General features: G+C 38.5%; 1 long non-coding RNA gene across 2 annotated transcripts in view; it reads left to right on the forward strand.

The window, feature by feature from the left end:
* The window catches only part of LOC127483442 (uncharacterized), a 102,875-nt gene that overhangs the window by 8,364 nt on the left and 71,378 nt on the right, over nucleotides 1-23,133 (forward strand). The window contains exons 2-3 of one of the 2 annotated variants that reach the window (XR_007909666.3): nucleotides 5,287-5,332; nucleotides 11,232-11,355. This is a non-coding gene — a long non-coding RNA (uncharacterized LOC127483442). Of the gene's footprint in view, nucleotides 1-5,286; nucleotides 5,333-11,231; nucleotides 11,356-23,133 lie in introns of those variants that run through there. The other variant, XR_016213120.1, reaches the window with a different exon arrangement.

Genomic DNA, 23,133 nt, shown 5'->3' on the forward strand with positions numbered 1-23,133 from the left:
TGCCAATAAATAAATAGGTCTTTAAAAAAAGTCATTTGAAAGCGAGGTAGAGACAGAGGTTTGCCATCCACTGGTTCACTCACCAAATGATTACAATGGCCAAGAAGAGCCCATCTGGAGCCAGGAGCCAGGAGCTTCTTCGGGTCTCCCATGTGGATGCAGGGGCCCAAGGACTTGGGCCATCTTTCACTGTTTTCCCAGGCACATTAGCAGGGAGCTGAATTAGAAGTGGAGCAGCCAGGACTTGAAACGGTGCCCATTTAGAATCCTGGAGCTTCAGGCCTGGGCTTTTAACTCACTGCACCACAGGGCTGGCCCCTAAAATTGGCAACTTCTTAACATAACCTGGCAGACTAGACTCTTGTGATACATTGGAACATAAAGGGGAATATCATTCCTGTTTTTATTAAGCTTAAGTTCTAGTTGACCTAGATCAACAGTACACACAAAATTGTAAGTTAAATGGTCATGTTTTGGAAGGAAGGGCTTTCTTAGAGTTTTTTGTTGTATAGTATGGCCAGGGAAGGCTTTATCGTACAAAGAATATTTTAGTAGAGATTAGAAAATGTAAACAAACAAGCCTTGGAAATACATACAAGAAAATTGTTTTAGGCAAATAAAAAGTAATTTAAAAGGCAATAGAATATAAATGTGGCTTGAGTGTGTAAAACAATGCAGCTGCAGGAGTAAGAAAGGGTTGGGCACTGTAGATGAGGTCTAAGGGGCAGCAAGGGCCACATTCTATACGGGCATATAGGTTGCTGTAAGACTTGTAGATTTTACTTTAAGTGATATGAAAAGGGTTCAGAATTTTGCACATAAAGAATAAGGTGACATTAGTTTTCTTTTAGCAGGAATATTTGGAATATTGTTTTGAGATTACTATGTAGGAAGGCAACCACATCCAGTTAGAAGGATGCTGAAAAATCGAATGAATACCAGGAGCTATAGGGTGGTAACAATACATGTGGTAGTTATTGTATTTTAGATGTAGTACAAAAGTCAAGATAACAAAGTAGACTGAAACTGTACATGGAAAGTGAGAAAATTCCAGTGCTCTAGAATAGGCAACTAGAATTTGAAGTTGATTTTTTTTTTAATGAGATGTGAAGTTTCAGGGGGAAAGGCAGGCTTAAGGCAATGGTGGGAGCTGCCAGAGGGGAGTGAAAAATTGGGCTTTCAATTTTTATGTTAATGTTGAGATAGATCTTTGTTAGAAACTGAAGGGGAGGTCTGGAATGTATGGTTCTGGAACCCAAGGAAGTAGAATAGCCCGTGAAAACGTGGTTGCAAGGACATTGAGAAGTGTTTGATGTATCTGACGTGAGCTGTGGTGGTTGCTATCGTGAGTGTTTCATACATCTAAACTCATTAAATTGTGCATATAAAATATGTGGCGTTCTGTATCAGTTAACCTGAGGAAGAGCTGTGTAAAATGGAAATAGACGTTTGAAGATGGTCAATCTTTCCTAAGCATCCAATGTGACTGTATTCTATACAAAAGTACTTCACAACGTTTGTGCAATTGGATTTAAAAATTGAGTTTAGAGGCATGTTTTTTTTTTGACACAGCAGGTTAAGTGGCTGCTTATGATGCCAGCATCCAATGTAAGAGTGACAGAGCCCTGGGAACACCACTTCCCATCCAGTTTACTAATGTGCCTTGGAAAGCGACAACTGTAGCTCAAGTACTTGAGCCTCTGCTACCCTTGTGGGAGACATGGATAGAGTTCATGGATCTTGGCCTCAGCCTGGATCAGCTCTGTCTGTTGGTTGCCATTTGGGAAGTGAATCAGAGGATAGAAGATCTCTCTACCTCTGTCTCTGACACTCTGCTTTTCATATAAATAAAGAAAGCTTGGTAAAAAGAGTCGATTTTGATGCTAAAAGTTTTGAAATCAATGTGAAATTTTGAAGATAAGGGGTCTTCAAAAAGCCCATAGGGAATGTAAATTATGATTAAAAAAAATACTGCATGGGCTTCAAAATATTTTTGCACCAAAATGGACTTATTCCATGTGTCCACAGACTTTCAAATACCTCCACAGAATTTTAAGACTGTCTTATTTTTCATCACATAATAGAAATGCTACAGTATTTTTCCTAGAAAATGTTGGTTGCATTCAGAACACTTATTTTCAAATTCTCTTCATTTTGCTTCTTTTACTAATTTTAATTGAGGGAACAGAATTAAGTCTAATTTAGATGAGCCCAGGACAATTTGTGCACAATAATTTAGGAAGATCATTTGGGTTCTGCAGGCCACATTAAGAAATATGTTTACACATCAATGAAAGGGTTATGTTGGACAAGTTTGCTTCAATCAATGCCATTTGTTCTCAGATGTTCATAAATATAAACAAACAGGCTGAGTCCTCTTCCATTTGACTCTTTGTTTTTCAAGTATAAATTTAGTAATTTGTTCAGTTGATCTTTTCCCAAAGGGGAGAACTTACAGAGGGTGGCTGGCAGCACACGTTGCCAATACTCCTGTTTGTCTTAGTGAAATTTGCTGCAAGCTCTGTTCCTGTCTCTAGCAACTTGCTACTTCTTATTCAGCACTTTTAAATAAAACCACTTCTGCTCCAATTCATTAGTCCTTAGAATTTTATATTTTAAAATATTTACGTATTTGAAAGGTAGAGTGGCCACAATGGCTAGCGCTGGGCCAAGGCTAACCAGGAGCCAGGGACTATATCCAGGTGTTCCTCACCCATATCAGTGGCCCAAGTCCTCTAGCTTCCACTGCTTTCCCAGGTGCATTAGCAGGGAGCTTGATTGTAAGCAGAGCAGCCAGGGCCTGAACCAGCCCTCTGAATGGGATGTCAGCATTGCATGTGGCAGCCTTTCCCAATGTGCTGCAGCATCAGCCCCAAGTTCTTAAAATTTGATAGTATTCCTCTAAGGCCTGAGTTGTAGCACAGCAGGGTGGGCCACTGCCTCGGACCCCTGCATCCCATTTGAGTGCTAGATCAAGTCTCAGCTTCTCCACTTTCAATCTAGCTCCCTACTAATTCACCTGGGAAAGCAGTGGGAGATAACCTGAGTACAAAGGCTCCTACCACCCTTGTAGGACAGGATGGAGTTTCAGGCTGCTATCTTCAGTCTGGTCCATTGCGGCCATTTGGGGAGTGAACCAGTGGATGTAAGATTACTCTAACTCTGCATTTCAAATTAATAAAACACGTTTTATAGCGTACTGTATGTGTATACTACACAGTCCCTCACACTGCAAAGACACTAGTTTCTATGACCTGGAAAATAATCAAGATTCCTCTGGCAACATATACTACTTTACAAATGTATCAAATTCTTAAGGAGTATTTTGGAAGTGGTGAAGGGAAATCTAACTTTAGAGTGAGGAACTGCAAGATTATGAAAGAATCTTTAGTCACAAATGGAAAAATAAAATCTTATATAAAATGTGACCATGTGCCCTAAGTACAATGAGTGAATAAAGGGGAGTTTCTGAATAGGGGAAAAAAGGGAGAATGGCAATCAGGGAAGAGAAAACATAACTTGGAATTTTCAAAAAAAAGTTACATAAAGCAGCTAAACTGAACAAAAAGCTCAAAATTTAGATGTTTCATAGACTCGACAGTGAAAATGTAGATTTTTAAGAGGAAACATCAAAGTTTCATGGAAATTTGTGTTTTTTAATTTTATTTCACCATGAGCTTTTAGATACACCTTAAATTTGTAAAAGTAGAAGCAATTAATATTTTATACATTTTACAGATATTTACTTCATTTAATTCTGTTCTGTTATTCTGAGAGGGGCAGGTTTATGATTATGATTTGTTAAATGAAGATGAGGAAACAAGTTGAGAATGGACAATTAGTACCCAACATGCAATAGTCAGCAAAAAGCATAATCTGAACTGTAAAAGATTCTTAGATACTAAGCATATTGTTATCACTTTGGGTTTTGAACTGAATTTTTTTTCCAATTCTACTGTGGATCCCAGAAGCTCATTTATCATTTGGATGTTTTCACTCAAAGAAAACTACCAAAACCAAAAACTAAGCTTTGTAAAATACTGCTATTACTTTTGAAAAAGTATTTAGTAAAGGCTAATTCTTAAACTTATCTAATGAAGAGAACAGATTTCATGTATTTCATATATGCAGTTTTAAGAGCATAATGACACTTCCTACTTTTACTCCCTCCCTTATATCTTTGATCCTCCTGCCTTAATTTTTTTTTTTAATTTTGGAGATAACATACTTTGAATTTACTTGAATCACAAACTTAATCCTCTGCTAAGCAAAGAATTCAACAAGTAGAAAGTAGAAAGACCACCATTCCTTAGGCATATAGACAAGGGTTACAAACAATAATCAAATCTCAAAAGTCTATTTCACTCAAATTAGCTACCACAAATCAGAAAACATATTTGTCTCTTGGGGATTGGCTTAGTAAGTTTAATGGTCTCCAACTGCATCCATTTTGTTTTGAACAAAAAAATTCATTCTGTTTTTATGATTAAATAGTACTTGTGTGTGTGTGTGTGTGTGACATTTCCTTTATTCAGTCATCAGTTGACAAATACCTGGGTTGAGTCTATATCTTGGGTTTTGTGGATTGAGCTTCTATAAACATAAAAGTACAGATAAATCCTTCATATGCTGATAACATATATTTTGAGTAAATTCCCAGAGATGGGATGGTTGGGTCATATGGTTGATCAACATTCAAATTTTTAAGGAATCAACTTACTGTCTTCCATAATGATTGTGGCTAGTTTACAGTCCCAATAGTGTATTAGGATGTTTATCCTCCACTCCTCATGAGCATTCATTGTTGGATTTTTTTGATAGCCATTCTAACAGGGGTGAAGTGATACTACGTTGTGGTTATTTGCAGTTCCCTTAATGGAGTCTTTTGGTTCCCCCTAAGTATGGGATCATGTCATCTGCAAACAGGAATTATTTAACCTCCTACTTTGCAATTTTTATCTCTGATTTGTTTTTCTTGCCTATTGGCTCTGGCTAAAATATTCAAGAAAATATTGAATAGCAATAGTGCATGTGGGCATCCCTGTCTTGTCCCTAATCTTAGTGAAAATGCTTCCAACTTCTGCCTATTCAATAAAATTCTAGCTGTGGGTTTGTCATACATTACCTTGACTGTGTTGAAATGTTCCTTGTATATCCCATTTGCTTAAGGTTTTTAATATGAAAGGAAGTTGTATTTTATCAGATGCTTTCTCTGCATCTATTGAGCTAATCAGATCATTTTTATTCAGATTGTTAATGTGACATATCACATTTGTTGAATTGCAGATGTTGAACCATTCCTGCATTCCCGGAATGAATCCACTTGTCCAGGGTGAGTGATCTTTCTGTTATTGGGTTCAATTAGTATTTTGTTGAGGATTTTTATACCTTTATCAGTGACTGTGTTCTATAGTTTTCTTTCATTGTTGTATCTTTTTCTGGTTGAAGAATTAGGGTGATTATGACCTCAAAGATATAATTTGGAAGGATTCCCTCCCATTCAGTTGTTTTGTGAAGTCCAGTACAATTCAGTGGTGAAGCCATTCAGTCCTGGGCTTTTTGTTGTTGTTGTTGTTGTTGTTGCAAGGGCCTTTATCACTGATTCAATCTTCTTCCTAGTTATAGGTCTATTTAGATTTTCTATGTCTTCATGACTCAATTTGGGTAGACTGCATATGTCCAGAAATTATCCATTTATTCTAGATTTTCCAATTTTTTGACAAATAGCTGTAGTAATTTGTGATGATTCTTTTTATTTCTATGGTACCCATTGTAACATATCCTTTTTCATCTCTAATACTATAAATTTGGGTCTTCTCCTTCCTTTTGTTTTTAGTCAGTTAGGCCAATGGAATACCAATTTTATTATTAAAAACAGCTCTTAATTTCACTGGTTTGTGTTTTTTATTTCATTCTATTCTCTAATTTTTGTTTCTTCTAATTTGGGGCTGGCTTGTTCTTTTCTAGGTTCTTGAGAAGCATTGTTAGAGCATTTATTTAATGGGTTTCCAGTTTAATTCCTTGTGGTCAGAAAAGATATATGGTATCATTTCATTTTTTAAAAATATTTTGTTGACTTATTTTATAGTCTAGCATATGGTCTATCCTATTAAGTCCCATGCAGTTATGAAAAAAATATATGTATTCTCAGTTGTGGCATAACACATTCTGGAGATATTAATTAAATGCATATTGTTAATAGTGCAGATTAGCTCTGTATTTTTATTCATTGATTTGTTTTGTCTAGTTCTGTCCATTGATGAAAGTGGGATATTGCCATCCTCGATTATCATTGTATTGGAATACACGTGTCCCTTCAAAGCCATTGACATTTGTTTTAAATATTCAGGTGCCTTACCATTGGGTACCTATATATTTGCTATAGTCACACCTTTCTGTTGAATCGATCCCTTAATCACTACATAATACCCTTATTTGTCTCTTAACAGTTTTTGTGTTAAAGTCTATCTTGTTTCATATTAGGTAGGCTATTCCTGTTCATTTTTCATTTCTGTTCACATGAATATCTTTTGCCATCCTTTCATTTTCAGTCTGTATCTTTGTTCGTGCTATGCTATTGTCAGCAACATATAGATGGGTCTTCTTTTTCAGTCCATTCAGCTAGTTTGTATCTTTCAATTGGATAATCTAGGTCATTTACATTCAAGGTTATTATTGAAATTGATTTGCCATTTTTCTATGTTTTGGATCTCCTTTGTCCTTTTGAGGTTTTCTGCCTTCATATTCTTTTCCAATGCTGATTATCATTCTCTATTTCTGTGTGATCCTTAAGTATCATTTTTATGGCTGGCCATTTGGTTACAAATTCTTTCAATATATCTACTTTGGAAGGTTTTCATTTCACCTTCATTTATGAATGAGAGCTTTGCTGAGTATAGTATTCTGGATTGACAGCTCTGATTTGCTTTTAGGGATTGAGCTGTATTCTCTCCTAGCTTTTAGAATTTCTGATGAGAATGAGCTGTCATTCTAATTGGAGATCCATTGAAGGTAATTTGGCATTTGTTACACATTTTAGGACATTTTATATTTTAGTTTTGAACATTTGCTATAATATATTGTGGTGAATATGTTCTCTAATCATCTATTTTGGGTTCTATTTGCATTCTGTTCTTGGATACCCAAATGTTTGTCCAAATAATGGGAATTTTCAGATTATTTCACTGCATAAGTCTTCAAAATCATTTTCTTTCCCTAACTTCAGGAACTCCTAAGATATTTGCTCATTTGATGATAGTGCATAAATCTCAAACTGTTTCAGTTTTCCCACATTTCTCTTTTTTTCTGAGATTTCTTTTATTAAAAAAAATTTATTTGAAAGTTGAGAAAGAGAAAGAACAAACTTCCATTCTGCTGGTTCATTTCCCAAATGGCCACAATGGCCAGGATAGAGTCAGGCTGAAGCCAGGAGCTTCTTCCAGGTCTCATACATGGGTGCAGGGGCTGAAGCACTTGGTACATCCTCCACTGCTTTCCTACGCATATTAGTAGGTTGTTGGATGGCAAGTAGAGCAGCCAAGACTCAAACCACAGTACCCATATGGGGTGCTGAGATCACATGAGGCATCTTAACCAGCTATGTCACAGTGCTGGCCCCAGTATATTTCTAAAAATTTATCTTCTAGATTGGATATTTCTTTTTTTAACTTTTATTTAATAAATATAAATTTCCAAAGTACAGCTTTTGGATTACAGTGGCTTTTTCCCCACACTTTCTTCCCACATGTAACTCTCCTATCTCCCGCTCCCTCTCCCATTCCATTCACATCAAGATTCATTTTCAATTCTCTTTATATACATAAGATCAATTTAGTATATACTAAAGTAAACATTTAAACGCGGAAAAACAAAGTGTAAAGTACTGTTTGAGTACTAGTTATAGCATTTATTCACATAATAAAACACATTAAGGACAGAGATCCTACATGAGGAGTAAGTGTACAGTGACTCCTGTTGTTGACTTAACAAATTGACACTCTTGTTTATGGCTTCAGCAATCACCCTAGGCTCTTGTCATGAGTTGCCAAGGCTATGGAAGCCTCTTGAGTTCGCCAACTTTGACCTTATTTAGACAAGCTCATAGTCAAAGTGGAAGTTCTCTCCTCCCTTCAGAGAAAGGTACCTCCTACTTTGATGGCCCATTCTTTCCACTGGGATCTCACTTGCAAAGATCTTTCATTTAGGTTTTGTTTTTGTTTTGCCAGAGTATCTTGGCTTTCCATGCCTAAAATACTCTCATGGGCTCTTTAGCCAGATCTGAATGCCTTAAGGGCTGATTCTGAGGCCAGAGTGCTGTTTAGGACATCTGCCCTTCTATGAGTCTGCTGTGTATCCCGCTTCCCATGTTGGATCGTTCTTTCCTTTTTAATTCTATCAGTTAATATTAGCAGACACTGGTCTTGTTTATGTGATCCCTTTGACTCTTAGACCTATCAGTATGATCAATTTTGAACTGAAATTGATCACTGGGACTAGTGAGATGGCATTGGTACATGCCACCTTGATGGGATTGAATTGGAATCCCCTGGCACATTTCTAGCTCTACCATTAGAGGTAAATCCATTGTGAGCATGAGCCAAACTGCACATCTCTTCCCTCTCTTATTCCCACTCTTATATTAAACAGGGATCACTTTTCAGTTAAATTTAAACACCTAAGAATAATTGTGCATTTAATTAAGAATTCAACCAATAGTATTAAGTAGAAAAAAAAATTACTAAAAGGGATAGAGTATAGAAACTGGAATATAACCCTACCAGACAACCCAGCCATCCCACTTGGAATTTACCCACAGGAAATTAAATTGAAAAATATTAGAGCTGTCTGCACCTTATTGTTTTTTGCAGCTCAATTCACAATAGCTAAGATCTGGAATCAGCCTCAATGCCCATCAACAGTAGACTGGATGAAGAAATTATGGGCTATGTACTCTATAGAATATACAGCAGTAAAAAAAATGAAATCCAGGCTGGTGCCACAGCTCATTAGGCTAATCCTCCACCTGCGGCACAGGCACCCCGGGTTCTAGTCCCGGTCAAGGCGCCAGATTCTGTCCCGATTGCTCCTCTTCCTGTCCAGCTCTCTGCTGTGGCCTGGGAGGACAGTAGAGGATGGCCCAGGTCCTTGGGCCCTGCACCCGCACGGGAGACCAGGAGAAGCACCTGGCTCCTGACTTCGGATCAGCGTGGTGTGCCGGTTGCAGCGAGCCGGCCACAGCATCCATTGGGGGTGAACCAATGGAAAAGGAAGACCTCTGTCTCTCTCTTTCTCACTGTGTAACTCTGCCTGTCAAAAATAAATAAATACATAATAAAAAAATGAAATCTGTCATTTGTAACAAAATGGAGGAATCTGAAAAACAATATGCTGAATGAAATAAGCCAGTCCAGTTCCAAAGGGACAAATATCATATATTCTCCCTGATTGGTGACAACTGAGCACTAAAAAAGAAACCTGTTGAAGTGAAATGGATGCTATGAGAAACAATGACTTGATCAGCCCTTGTTCTGACTGTTGAGGATATTTGTTCTGACCAACCAAGTTTTTTGTTTAAGCTTTCTATAGTATTTTTATTTCACATATTGAATTCTTCATTTCTAATACTTCAGTTAGACTTTTCTTCACTATTTTTACTTCCTAGCAGAATTTCTCATGTCTGTCATGTATAAATTTTTTAACTCTTGTGTTTCTTGTTTGTTTGTGAGTAATCTCATTCTTTTGAGTTCCATTTCAAACATTTCATTAATCTCTTCATCTTCACATTCTAATATTGAAGTGTTGTGTTCCTTTTGGGGAGTCATATTGTCTTCCTGTTCATGTTTCTTGTATTTTTATGTTTCTTTTTCCAAAACTGTGGACACACTTGTTGGTTTTCTCTTTTGCAGCCTTTGTTCTTTGAAATAGCCACTATAGATTAATGAAATTCCTGCTTCTTCAGTGGATTTCCAGCAGTGTATGCTGGGTGGGGGCAGGAAGCAATATCCAGTGCTCAAGGATCTGGCAAGAGTCTAAAGTGACATTCATGTTCACAACCCCAGTCCCTCTCTGCCAAGGTGATCCACCTGCCCAGGGTGAATCCACAGTGCCTGTGTACAGGTGTACAAACTACACAAAGGGTCTATGTGTTCCTTAGTGTGAACACTGTGCCCTGTGTGATGATTCTCCCCAGCACTGAGGGGAGTCTGAGCTTCTTGAGTGAGACCTAGTGATTGTCCAAAGCACTAGAAACAACACACACCATATTGCATAGTCACAGGGCTCCCAAAGTCATAGGGAACGGTAGATCCACTCCCTTATGAACATCTCCATCAAAGGAGAGTGCTACTTCATTCATGAGCCAGCTGCCAGAGATTGCTCAGGTTCCACCTTGGCAACTTGAAAACATTGCCTTGGTGGGGTGAGAGGAAAGAAATGACATGAGCCCTTACTGGAACTAAGTGGATGCCCTGTTCCTCTCCCAGCTCTCCAGGCCAGACCCAAAGACTGTGGAGAATGCAGATGTACCCCCTCTGACAAAATCCACTATTGGCTCTAGGGCTGCAGCAGCCTCCATACACCTTATTAAGATAGTGCTTTCTCCCTGTTGTTCTCCATCTGCATTTGTTGGGGTAAGGGAGGAAATGTGCTTGCTTTTCCTGGCATTAGGTGGCATCTTGTGTACCCCAGTCAGTGCTTCAGACCAGTCAAGTTCAGTGGGGACTGAGAGGATCTCCCTCAGGCAATAACACCAGTGTAGATACTCCAGTTTTCTCTCACCTGACTCAGGGAAGGTGAGGCCCCCACTTGTTGCCAGCTGTGGGAGTCACTGGCAGCATCCTGCTAGTTGCTGTATGACTGTACAGTCCCTGCTGCTCTATAGTGTCTTTTCTTTCCGTAGACTTTCCATTAAAAACACCTCTCCAACTCTCCCCTGGGAAAATGATCCCTCCCTGTTCTTTTGGTATATTCCTATGTTCAAAGTCAGAATGTCTTTTCTGTACTCAACCATCTTGGATCTCTCCAAGGCTAATTTTTTAAGAGTTCTATATATTTGAAAAGCAGAATGACAGGAAGAGACAAAGTGAGAAAAATCTATTCTCTGGTTTATTCCCCAAATAGCTGCAACAGCCAAGTCTTGGCCAGGTCAAATCCAAGATTTAAGAACTCTGTTTTTGTCTCCACTTGCATGGTTGGTGTCCAAGTAGCTGAATCATTTTCCATTTGTTTCCCAGGCACATCAGAAAGAAGGTGGGTCAGAAGCAAGGGAGCCAGAACTTGGACTCAAACAATCACTATGATTTGGGATGCTGGCATTGCAAGTCTCCAATAAAATGGAACGCTAAAAGGCTAACTTGATTGCTATATTGTTCAATGAATTAATCCTTAAAACCCATTCCAGAATTTTTGTTTTTAGTTGATAAATAAGAGTTTATGTAAGACTGAGATAAAAGACATGTGATTCTCTTAACTGAAAATAGTAGGTGTATTTATTTATTTATTTATTTTACCATCCTTTTTTTTTTAACTTTTATTTAATAAATACAAATTTCCAAAGTACAGCTTATGAATTACAATGGCTTCCCCTCCATAACGTCCCTCCCACCCGCAACCCTCCCCTTTCCCACTCCCTCTCCCCTTCCATTCACATCAAGATTCATTTTCAATTCTCTTTATATACAGAAGATCAGTTTAGCATACATTAAGTAAAGATTTCAACAGTTTGCTCCCACACAGAAACATAAAGTGAAAAATACTGTTTGAGTACTAGTTATAGCATTAAATCTCAATGTACAGCACACTAAGGACAAGGATCCTACATGAGGAATAAGTGCACAGTGACTCCTGTTGTAGACTTAACAAATTGGCACTCTTGTTTATGGCATCAGTAATCACCCTAAGCTCTTGTCATGAGCTGCCAAGGCCATGGAAGCCCCCTGAGTTCACTGACTCTGATCATATTTAGACAAGGCCATGGTCAAAGTGGAAGTTCTCTCCTCCCTTCGGAGAAAGGTACCTCCTTCTTTGATGACCCGTTCTTTCTACTGGGATCTCACTCGCAGAGATCTTTCATTTAGGGTTTTTTCCCCCCAGAGTGTCTTGGCTTTCCATGCCTGAAATAGTCTCATGGGCTTTTCAGCCGGATCCGCATGCCTTAAGGGCTGATTCTGAGGCCAGAGTGCTGTTTAGGACATCTGCTATTCTATGGGTCTGCTGTGACTAGGTGTATTTAAAGTATTTCTCTCCCCCCCCAGCCATATAATCATAATTTGGAAACTGGCAATCTAATTCCAAGTCAAATCATGGTTTAGGGAATTTGGCACTTGAATCATTATCAAAATATTTCCCAGACTGTTTTCTTTTTTTATGGATAAGAAAACGCTTCTTAGATTAAAAGCAAAGTGGTTAGATAAAGCTTAGCATATCTAAGGAATACAGTAGTGATGTGACATGAGTATACCTTGATAAACTTTACTCCAGACACCTGTCCTCTTTTGAAGTACAATAATCATACTCAACTTCTAAATCCTTGATTAAAGTCCAATTATAATTTTAGGCATTTGACTTTTTTTTCTGCTGAACTGGGTATATTTACAAAACAAAGATACATATGTGGATTGGATAGAGTTTAATGAACTAATGAATTGTGCAAATTCCTTGAAGGTGAGATAGTTTAATAATCTCATTTCATAAGTTAAAAATGTAAAGGTAAAAGGAGAACGTTAAAGTGCTGATTTAATGAAATTTTCTGCTTAATGCGTAACCATGACTAACCACAGCATGGGGGAGCCTTCTGTTAATGAGGCAAACTTTCCTTGATGCAAGTGAGCAACTAATAATGTCTACCTCTAGGGCAGATGAATCTGTTATTTCAGTCCTGGTGAACAACGAAGAAAAGGGTTAGAACAAGAAATGTAATATAATTGCCTCTTAAAGGAAAATCCATTTTCCTTAGAGATAGAATTTCTTCTCTGACTGCATAGCAATGCTTTAGTTTTAGTTTTAGTTTTACTTTATTGCAGCATTAAGCCAGGTGTTCCATAAAGTAAAACCAGTTTCTTCTTTTCTTTAAGTTATATTCATTAAATTAACAAGCCAAGTGAGTCCTCCACTGCATCTCATTCTGAAAATTAATTATTTCAATTTACGATAGAGCATCCCCACTACCTGGAGTTCCCTTTTCATAAGTTATCTACTATTAATGCAGCAAAGATATAAAATCAAAATCTATTTTCACTGAATTTCAAAAAACGAAACAAAATACAACTCAAATGGATCTAATATGGCAGGGGTATTGAGGAAAAAAATCTAAAACATAAGGCAGGAAAAATGAATGGGCCTTCAAGTAGAAAGAGGTGGGTGGGCTTAAACTCTATGTTCTTGTATTTCATACGTGAATTATGCTAGTCAAATTGTTCAGACTAAATGAGCTTGACTTCCCATTTATGTAACTGAGGGAATAACACATGTACCTTAGAGTGTAGATTTAAAGATGAATAGGTTATGTCTCTAAAGAGCTTCCTTTTTTCTTTCCCTTTTCAAGTTAAATTGCACTTTTACTTCATTTTATGTGTCTGGCAGTTCTCATATTGTGTCCATATGAAGAGAATGCAACCTCATATTTTGAATAATAATTGTTCTTCCCACTCATTTTTTTGAGCCTTGAAAAAGACTATACTGTTGCTGTACAAAGTGTGTATAAGCACAAGAGAAAATTTTCAAGCTACTTTGAATTGCTATGGCTATTTTTGGTAACGAGCTAAAAGGATAAGGGAGCCTGAGATTCAGTTAATTCCTGGCACTAGCACTCTCTCATTATAATTATTAGTCCTAAAGATGTTCTAGCTGTCAAATTGTGATGAGAGTAATAAAAATTGGATAGCCTCTGAGCTCTACTTGGTTCTGTTTCCACTAAGTAGAACCAGATGATGGCCTTTACTGAGACCTGATTCCTATACAAGATAGTACCATATTGGTTACATTTCGTTATTTTCTAATAGTAAAATTTTAATTAAAAATAAATGAAACATTAATAGAGATAGGCAGTTTCAGCTGCTACAATTAAAGCCCTATGTAATTCAAATTATTTAGTATGATAATTTTAAAAAGAACTGTAAATAGTGTGAATGTTAACAGACCAAAAGGAAATTGGAAGACATAAGAATGACAGTACATTATAGTTATTTCTTGGTTGAATCTTGGTTATCTCCAATTTACATCCCAAACCTGGTAGACCATATATGCTGTCCTCTTGAGTAAGTCCTTATCCTCCAAAGTGACAAGCATATATACCTTGGAACACCAGTCAACAGAAGCCATGACAAGCATTAGTTCAAATTTCTAGAATGACATTTCAGTCATGATTGCCTCGAATTCTAGAATGTAGGAGCCCTGGTACTATTTTTCCTTCAGGAAAGGAAACTTTTATGCATACTTGTTCCATATGGTTGTGGGAAAAAAAAAAAAAAACAACTGGGGATAGCAATTATTTCCAGCTAATGGCTTGAAAACAAGATAAAACAATTTGTTAAGATCCAAATCCATTGTTTGCCTGTAAGCAAAATCACCATTGTATAGAATTTCTTTGTATATCTCTACAGAATTCTATGAAGAGTATATATGTATTTTATAGTTATTCTTCTTACTTGCCTACTTAATTATCTCCAGGACTCTAGACTATTGACTGACTCTGTATGTTTGCTTTGCCCACCAAAAACTGTAGGCAAGGCGGCCTCTGCTATACCACTTTAAAACTTTGGTCTCTTCTGTATTTCCCCCAAATGATTGCAAATAAAGGCTTAGACTTTTGAAATAATTGATATCAGGTCTTTGACAAATTGAAGAGAGTTAAAACATTGAATTTTTTTTAACTTTTATTTAATGAATATAAATTTCCAAAGTACGACTTATGGATTACAATGGCTTCCCCCCCATACCGTCTCTCCCACCCACAACCCTCCCATTTCCCACTCCCTCTCTCCTTCCATTCACATCAAGATTCATTTTTGATTATCTTAATATACAGAAGATCAGCTTAGTATACATTAAGTAAGGATTTCAAAAGTTTGCTCCCACACAGAAACATAAAGTGAAAAATAATAGATGATTTTTTTAAATGATTATGAAATCAGATCAGACCTATTGTCATGTTTAATCCCAGCAAGAGTCAAGTTGGGAATTGCTAATTTCTTTTGTTTTTTTTTTTTTTTTTTTAACAGAAGATCAGTTTAGTGTACATTAAGTAAAGATTTCAACAGTTTGCACCCCCATAGAAACACAAAGTGAAATATACTGTTTGAGTATCACTCTCCCCTTTATTTATTCTATCGGTTAGTGTTATCAGGTACTAGACTTGTTTATGTTCTCCCTTTGACTCTTAGACCTTTCATTATGATCAATTGTGAACTGAAATTGATCACTTGGAATAGTGAGATGGCATTGGTACATGCCACCTTGATGGGATTGAATTGGAATCCCCTGGTATGTTTCTAACTCTACCATTTGGGGCAAGTCAACGTGAGCATGTCCCAAATTATACATCTCTTCCCTCTCTTATTCCCACTCTTATGTTTAACAGGGATCACATTTCAGTTAATTTTCTTTTTTTTCTTTTTTCTTTTTTTTTTTTTTTTTTTGACAGGCAGAGTGGACAGTGAGAGAGAGAGACAGAGAGAAAGGTCTTCCTTTTGCCGTTGGTTCACCCTCCAATGGCCGCCGCGGCCGGCGCGCTGTGGCCGGCGCACTGCGCTGATCCGATGGCAGGAGCCAGGAGCCAGGTGCTTTTCCTGGTCTCCCATGGGGTGCAGGGCCCAAGCACCTGGGCCATCCTCCACTGCACTCCCTGGCCACAGCAGAGGGCTGGCCTGGAAGAGGGGCAACCGGGACAGAATCCGGCACCCCGACTGGGACTAGAACCCGGTGTGCCAGTGCCACTAGGCGGAGGATTAGCCTAGTGAGCCGCGGCGCCGGCCTCAGTTAATTTTCAACACTTAAGAATAACTGTGTGATAATTACAGAATTAAACCAGTCATATTAAGTAGAACAGACAAAAAAAAAATACTAAGAGGGATAATGTATTAAGTTGTTTATTAACAGTCAGGGCTATGCTGATCAAGTCACCATTTCTCATAGTGTCCATTTCACTTCAGGAGCTTTCCTTTTTGGTGTTCAGTCAGTTGTCACCGATCAGAGAGAACATATGGTATTTGTCCCTTTGGGACTGGCTTACTTCACTCAGCATGATGTGTTCCAGATTCCTCCATTTTGTTGCAAATGACTGGATTTCGTTGTTTCTTACTGCGGTATAGTATTCTAAAGAATACATATCCCATAATTTCTTTATCCAGTCTACCGTTGATGGGCATTTAGGTTGGTTCCAGGTCTTGGCTATTGTGAATTGTGCTGCAATAAACATTAGGGTGCAGACCGCTTTTTTGTTTGTCAATTTAAACTCCTTTGTTAAATTTCAAGGAGTGGGATGGCTGGGTCGAACGGTAGGGTTATCTTCAGGTTTCTGAGGAATCTCCAGACTGACTTCCATAGTGGCTTGACCAGTTTGCATTCCCACCAACAGTGGGTTAGTGTCCCTTTTTCCCCACATCCTCGCCAGCATCTGTTGTGGTAGATTTCTGTATGTGAGCCATTCCACCCGGGGTGAGGTGAAACCTCATTGTGGTTTTGATTTGCATTTCCCTGATCGCTAGTGACCTTGAACATTTTTTCATGTGCCTGTTGGCCATTTGGATTTCCTCTTTTGAAAAATGTCTATTGAGGTCCTTGGCCCATCTCTTAAGTGGGTTGTTGGTTTTGTTTTTGTGGAGTTTCTTGATCTCTTTGTAGATTCTGGTTATTAACCCTTTATCTGTTGCATAGTTTGCAAATATTTTTTCCCATTCTGTCGGTTGTCTCTTCACTCTCCTGACCGTTTCTTTTGCAGTACAGAAACTTCTCAATTTGATGCAATCCCAATAGTTGATTTTGGCTTTGACTGCCTGTGCCTCCCGGGTCTTTTCCAGAAATTCTTTGCCTGTGCCAATATCTTGAAGGGTTTCTCCAATGTTCTCTAATAACTTAATGGTGCCAGGACGCAGATTTAGGTCTTTAATCCACGTTGAGTGGATTTTTGTGTAAGGTGTAAGGTAGGGGTCTTGCTTCATGCTTCTGCACGTGGAAATCCAGTTTTCCCAGCACCATTTGTTGAATAGACTGTCCTTGCTCCAGGAATTGCTTTTAGATCCTTGATCAAATATAAGTTGGCTGTAGATGTTTGAGTTGATTTCTGGTGTTTCAATTTTGTTCCATTGGTCTATCCAACTGTTTCTGTACCAGTACCATGCTGTTTTGATTACAACTGCCCTGTAGTATGCCCTGAAATCTGGTATTGTGATGCCTCTGGCTTTGTGTTTGTTGTACAAGATTGCTTTAGCTATTCGAGGTCTCTTGTGCCTCCATATGAATTTCAGCATCATTTTTTCTAGATCTGAGAATGTCTTTGGTATCTTGATTGGGATTGCATTGAATCTATAAATTGCTTTTGGGAGAATGGACATTTTGATGATGTTGATTCTTCCAATCCATGAGCATGGAAGATTTTTCCATTTTTTGGTATCCTCTTCTATTTCTTTCTTTAAGATTTTGTAATTCTCATCGTAGAGATCTTTAACGTCCTTGGTTAAGTTTATTCCAAGGTATTTGATTGTTTTTGTAGCTATTGTGAATGGGATTGATCTTAGCAGTTCTTTCTCAGTCATGGCATTGCTTGTGTATACAAAGGCTGTTGATTTTTGTGCATTGATTTTATATCCTGCCACTTTGCCAAACTCTTCTATGAGTTCCAATAGTCTCTTAGTAGAGTTCTTTGGATCCTCTAAGTAAAGAATCATGTCATCTGCAAAGAGGGATAGTTTGACTTCTTCCTTCTCAATTTGTATTCCTTTGATTTCTTTTCTTGTGTGATGGCTCTGGCTAAAACTTCCAGAACTATGTTAAATAGCAGTGGTGAGAGTGGGCATCCCTGCCTGGTGCCACATTTCAGTGGAAATGCTTCCAACTTTTCTGCGTTCAATAGGATGTTGGCCGTGGGTTTTTTATAAATTGCTTTGATTATATTGAGGAATGTTCCTTCTATACCCAATTTGCTTAGAGTTTTCATCATGAAACGGTGTTGAATTTTATCGAATGCTTTCTCTGCATCAATTGAGATAATCATATGGTTTTTCTTTTGCAGTCTGTTAATGTGGTGAATCACATTGATTGATTTGCAAATGTTGAACCATCCCTGCATACCAGGGATGAATCCCACTTGGTCTGGGTGGATGATTTTCCTGATGTGTTGGTTTACTCTATTGGCCAGAATTTTATTGAGGATTTTTGCGTCTATGTTCATCAGGGATATTGGTCTGTAATTTTCTTTCAATGCTGCATCTTTCTCTGGCTTAGGGATTAAGGTGATGCTGGCTTCATAGAAAGAATTTGGGAGGATTCCCTCTTTTTCGATTGTTCTGAATAGTTTGAGAAGAAATGGGATTAGTTCTTCTTTAAATGTCTGGTAGAATTCAGCAGTGAATCCATCTGGTCCTGGGCTTTTCTTTGTTGGGAGGGCCTTTATTACTCTTTCAATTTCTGTTTCAGTTATGGGTCTATTTAGGTTTTCTGTGTCTTCATGGTTCAATTTTGGTAGATTGCATGTGTCCAGGAATCTATCCATTTCTGATAGATTTTCCTGTTTGCTGGCATACAGGTCCTTGTAGTAATTTCTGATGATTCTTTTTATTTCTGTGGTGTCTGTTGTTACATTTCCTTTTTCATCTCTGATTTTATTGATTTGGGTCTTTTCTTTTTTTAGTTAGTTGGGCCAATGGGGTGTCAATTTTGTTTATTTTTTCAAAAAACCAGCTTCTCGCTTGGCTGATTTTTTGTAGTGTTTTTTTGGATTCAATCCTGTTAATTTCTTCTCTGATTTTAATTATTTCTCTTCTCCTACTAGATTTGGGTTTGGTTTGCTGCAGTTTTTCTAGGTCCTTGAGATGTGCTGAAAGCTCATTTATTTGGTACCTTTCCAATTTCTTGATATAGGCACCTATTGCTATAAATTTGCCTCTCAATACTGCTTTTGCTGTATCCCATAAGTTTTGATATGTTGTGTTGTTGTCTTCATTTACTTCCAGAAAGTGTTTGATTTCTCTTTTGATTTCTTGAATGACCCAGTGTTCATTCAGGAGCATGTTGTTCAGTCTCCATGTGTTTGCATACTTTCTGGGGTTTCCTGAGTTGCTAATTTCCAGCTTCATTCCGCTGTGGTCTGAGAAGCTGCATGGTATGATTCTAATTCTTTTAAATTTGCTGAGACTTGCTTTATGGCCTAGTATGTGATCAATCCTAGAGAAGGTTCCATGCACTGCTGAGAAGAATGTGAAGTCTGTAGATGTAGGGTTGAAAGTTCTGTAGATATCTGTTAGATCCATTTGGGCAATAGTGTCAATTAAATCTGCTGTTTCCTTGTTGATCTTCTGTCCGGATGATCTGTCTATTTCTGAGAGTGGAGTACTGAAGTCCCCCAGTACTATCGTATTGGAATCTAAATCCCCCTTTAAGTCCCTTAACATATCTTTCAAATAGACCGGTGCCCTGTAATTAGATGCATATACATTTATAATAGTTACATCTTCCTGTTGAATTGAACCCTTAATCATTATATAGTGTCCCTCTTTGTCTCTCTTAACAGTTTTTGTATTAAAGTTTATTTTGTCTGATGTTAATATGGCTACACCTGCTTTTTTTTGGTTTCTGTTGGCATGGAATATCTTTTTCCAACCTTTCACTTTCAGTCTGCATGCCTCTTTGTTAGAGAGATGTGTTTCTTGTAGGCAACAAATAGTTGGGTTGTGTTCTTTGAGCCAGTCAGCCAAACGGTGTGTTTTAACTGAAGAATTCAGACCATTAATGTTCAATGTGACTATTGATATGTAGTGACTTTGCCCTGCTATTTTCCCGGAAATATTTTCTAGTACATGCTTTGAGCTTCCCATGCTCTTTTACTGGTAGGTGTTCTTCCTTTCCCTTCTTTCATATTGATGGCCGTGATTCTGTGTTTCTGAGTGTAGCACATCTTTAAGTATCTTTTGCAGGGCTGGACGAGTGGCCACAAAGTCTTTCAATTTCTGTTTGCTATGAAAGGTCTTTATTTCACCTTCATTCACAAATGAGAGCTTAGCAGGATATAATATTCTGGGCTGGTAATTTTTCTCTCTTAGCACCTGTGCTATGTCTCCCCATTCCCTCCTAGCCTGTAGTGTTTCTGATGAGAAGTCTGCTGTGAGTCTGATTGGAGATCCTCTGAGAGTAATCTGACGTTTCTCTCTTGCACATTTTAGGATCTTTTCTTTATGTTTCACTGTGGTAAGTTTAATTACCACGTGTTGTGGTGAGGATCTCTTTTGGTCATGTTTATTGGGGGTTCTATGAGCTTCCTGTACTAGGATGTCTCTGTCCTTCTCCAAACCTGGAAAGTTCTCTGCTAGTATCTCACTAAAAAGGCCTTCTAATCCTTTCTCTCTCTCCATGCCTTCAGGAACTCCTAGAACTCGAATGTTGGTTTTTTTAATAGTATCCTGTAGATTCTCAACAATATGTTTTAGATTTCTAATTTCCTCTTCTTTTCTTTGGTTTGACTGTATGTTTTCCTGTGCTCTATCTTCTAAGTCCGATATTCTCTCTTCTGCTTCACCCATTCTGTTTTTAAGGCTTTCTAATGTGTTTGTCATTTGATCTATTGAGCTCTTCATTTCATTTTGATTTCTCTTCACTATCACACTTTCCTGTTCTATTAGTTTCTGAGTTTCATTTTGATTCTTCCTTAAAATTTCATTTTCACGAGAGAGATTTTCAATCTTGTCCAATAAGGATTTCTGTAGTTCAAGGATTTGCTTTTGAAAACTTCTAAATGTTCTTATCATAAATTTTTTGAAATCCGTATCTTGCATTTCTTCTATCTCATCATCTTCATAATCTTGGTTTGGGGTGTTTTGTTTATTTGGAGGCATCATAGTGTCATCGTTGATCTTGTTCCCTCGATTTCTGTGTTTGTTACTTGGCATAGTTAATTCTTCTTTCGTCACTGTGCATTTTTTTTTATTTTATACTATGTCCGTGTTAAGTGGACTGCCTGCTGTTGGAGGAGCCTTGGAGGCTTGAGATGGGTGCGGCCTGAGAGCTCTGCTTGGTTCTTCCTGGTTAAGGGTGTGCAAAGGTGATGCCCTCAGGTTATGTGTGGTAAATCTCTCTCTATTTATTTATTTATTTATTTATTTATTTTATTCAGGGGGTAAGTAACACCACACGGCATGGCTGTGCAGAATTGATGGTATTTAGCTTCCAGTCTCTGGCTTCTACCCACAGAGTCTGTTTAGGCTCCTCTGGACTCCCACTGGGTTGCCTAGGCTACTGAATTGTAGTGACTCAGTTCCTTAGCTCTCCCCTGTTGATATGTAAATCCAGAGAGGGGGCCTGCTCTTTGTCTCTTGGGAATTCTTCAAGCCTTGCAGCCTTGTAACCTTTGCAAGGTTAGGGGAAAGAGAAACCCCTAAGCTTTTTTTTTTTTTTTCCTTCTTTCCGGTAGTGAGTTTGCTGCACTTTCTGGCCCCCTCTAGATTCTGACCCCCGTTTCCCCACCAATGTCTCAGGTTATTGAGCTCACCTCCCCTTCCAGCACCGATGTGTGTACTCGGAGCCCTGGACATCGCAAGTCTCCCCGCTGTTGTCTGTGTGGCATGCACTCCCCTTCAAGCACTGGCGCAGACGCTGTGGCTTCCGCAGCTCGGTCCCGCGGCTCGGCTTCCGCGCAGTGGGCGACCTTGTTCTCCCAGTAGGTCCTCCGATTCGCAGCCACTCAATCCAGAAGAGTTTCCTCTGCAATATTTTCCTGGTTCTTTTTTTCTGAGGCTATCGTAACTCCCCTTTTATTAAACTAAATTTTCCTGGACTATCGGTGCCTGCCCTCACTATTCCGCCATTTTGGCTCCGCCCCTTCTAAAACATTCAATTTTAAATCAGTGACAGCTAGTATGCACTTTTTCATAGAGGTTTTCCCTTGGACTATCTTCTTCCTTTTTTAACCTGGTTTGTGTGTCAAGGGTCCCTCTGTAACCTTGTTGCCTTCCAGGAACCCGTTTGAGTGCACCTCTCTTCCTCTAGAGTTGATGATTCAACTTCTGGGCAGTGATGGCAGAAACAGGGGAAAGAAGGCATTCATTAGGCAATTGTTTAGTAGAATGTTAATATTAGAAAAATTGTCTCTATCACAATGTCAAGCTTACTTGTTATGCAAAAATTGGCTTTCCATTGGTTTAAAACTACATTTTACAATGGATTGTTTTTTAAGATTTATTTATTCTAAAGGTGGAGTTACAGAGAGGTAGAGGCAGAGACAGAGAGAAGTGTCTTCTCTCTGCTGGTTCACTTGCCAAATGGGTGCAACAGCTGGAGCTGGGCTGATCTGAAGCCAAGAGCCAGCTTCTTCTGGGTCTGCCACATGGGTGCAGGGGCCCAAGGACTCGGGCCATCCTCCACTGCTTTCTCAGGCTATAGCAGAGAGCTGGATTGGAAATGGAGTAGCTGGGAATTGAACCAGTGCCCATATAGAATGCTGGCGCTGCAGGCAGTGGCTTTATGCACCAGAGTGCTGGCCCCTGGAATTTTGCTTTATCATTGTATAAAATAATTTTATGTAAAACAAAAAGTGGAATGAATTCACAGCAATTTAAAGTTTATTTTTTTAATTTTATTTTTGGCTTCTTTTCTAAACACAAATAATTGACAAGGGGTAGGCGTTGGGCATTGTGGTTAAGACATTTATTGGGATGTTTGTATGGGATTGCCTGGATTCAAATCTCTTGATTCCAACTTCCTGCTAGCGTGTACCCTGGGAGGCAGTAGGTGATAGTTCAAGCAATTGTGTCCCTAAAACTCATGTATGAGACCCAGATTGAGTTCTTGGCTCCTGACTTGCCTGGCCTGGCCTGGCCTCAGCCGGTACAGGCATTTGGGGGTGGGGATGGGGGGTGAACTGGTGAATTGGGGTAGCTCTATTCTCTTAGTCTCCCTCCTACCTTTGCTTCCATGTCCATCTCTCTCCATGTC

Source organism: Oryctolagus cuniculus, chromosome 1 (assembly GCF_051225735.1).
Source record: "Oryctolagus cuniculus isolate XC-2025 breed Fujian yellow rabbit chromosome 1, ASM5122573v1, whole genome shotgun sequence".
NCBI lineage: Eukaryota > Metazoa > Chordata > Mammalia > Lagomorpha > Leporidae > Oryctolagus > Oryctolagus cuniculus.